This window comes from Penaeus monodon, chromosome 29 (genome assembly GCF_015228065.2).
Source record: "Penaeus monodon isolate SGIC_2016 chromosome 29, NSTDA_Pmon_1, whole genome shotgun sequence".
Taxonomy (NCBI): Eukaryota; Metazoa; Arthropoda; class Malacostraca; order Decapoda; family Penaeidae; genus Penaeus; species Penaeus monodon.
This window is the reverse complement of record NC_051414.1, coordinates 35,968,791-35,970,213: the sequence shown is the minus strand read 5'-3', so window position 1 is coordinate 35,970,213 and position 1,423 is coordinate 35,968,791. Positions and strand designations below refer to the sequence as shown.

The window sequence follows — 1,423 nt, the reverse complement described above, 5'->3', positions numbered from 1 at the left end:
GTGTGGCAATATGTAACCAGTATGCTTCTTGAGAAACAGGTGAAATAGTTTTAGTGGAAAGATATGTATACAGATAGAGATATCCCATATTTATTTTTCCTTTTCAGGTCGATGGGAAAGTTTATGCAGAAGAGGAAAACAAGATGCGTTTGGTTGTAACTTGGCGAGGGAATGTAGGTTATGGTGCAAGGTGGGCCATTTTATTAGTGTTTATTTTATGTAATTTAGATTGATTTGTAGCTTCCAAATGTGAAAAAATGTGCATAGCTTTCCAGTATTTCTTCAGTTGCTTATAAATTCTATTCAGCACCTTTGTGAAATAATATTCTCAAGCACCACAGGAACTAGTAAATTGAGGAATGTGATAGAATTTACCTGTTAGCTGTGGACAGAATGATATTTTAATATTACAGTATTTTTAAGTAATGCTTTATACTTCACTAACCACATTTGCAAATGATATTCACATATCAGTGCTTTCACAAGAAATGGATGGAAATCAGCCAGATGAATTCATACGAATTTACACACTCCATTCGCCCTTTTCCAGCGATGAAATAAATGCCATATTGTGCCTACCGCTCTTGTCCCAGAAGCAGAGCAGCACAGGCGGACCAGACTGGACTTGTGTCATCGTTGGATTTACGTCTGGCTATGTGGCTATGTATACTGAAGTATGTTGTTCACTAACAAATTTTAGATTTGATGACTAAAAATCTTTTCAATGTATTTAAATGTAACCTTCAAATAATAATATAGACAGTTCAGACAGTATTTATGCAAATTAGCAAAAGTTTTTGGTGCAAGTTTTTTAGACAAAATATTGATCTTACTGTAGATATATATCCTTTTACTGCTTACAGACTGTTGATGAAAACTTGACTATACTTTTTTGAAAACCAGTTATATGGATGGTTGAAATGCAACTCTGGCCATACACTTTGATAGCCAGTTGTATGGATGGATGGATGGAAATGCAGTAATCTTCTAATAATGATTTTAAATTGATTAAATGCTGAATGTATTTTCAGTGTGGACTGGTCCTGTTATCACAATCTTTGAAGAAGGGCCTGTGTTGAGCCTGAGTGCCGTCCCATGACAGAGGGAAGCAGGGCAGTTCTGTCACAGGATACAAGCGAGGAACTCATCTTTCTTTACCCAAGATCTATAACTACCATTGACGGATTTTCCCTCTTTCAAACTCTGCGAGGCTGCAAAAAATCAGGTTGCAAAAGGTACTCTTTATTGTTTGGTTTTTGACTTTTAATTGCTTACCAGTCAGTCAGTAAGGAATAGCTAATTGCTTTATAATATGTCATGAAGTGAAACATATTTAATCCAGAACCCAGAAGTATTTTTAAAAACTTTCGAAACCAAAGTTGGGGTGGGTCACAGGAAAAATTTATGTATTTCAGGATATTTA

At 35.4% G+C, this 1,423-nt stretch overlaps 1 long non-coding RNA gene across 1 annotated transcript in view; it reads left to right on the top strand.

Moving 5' to 3' along the window:
- The window catches only part of LOC119591701, a 1,257-nt gene extending 186 nt beyond the window's left edge, over positions 1–1,071 (top strand). The window contains exons 2-4 of the long non-coding RNA XR_005230378.1: positions 108–190; positions 551–674; positions 1,032–1,071. This is a non-coding gene — a long non-coding RNA (uncharacterized LOC119591701). The remainder of the gene's footprint in view (positions 1–107; positions 191–550; positions 675–1,031) is intronic.
- Positions 1,072–1,423: the final 352 nt, after the last annotated feature.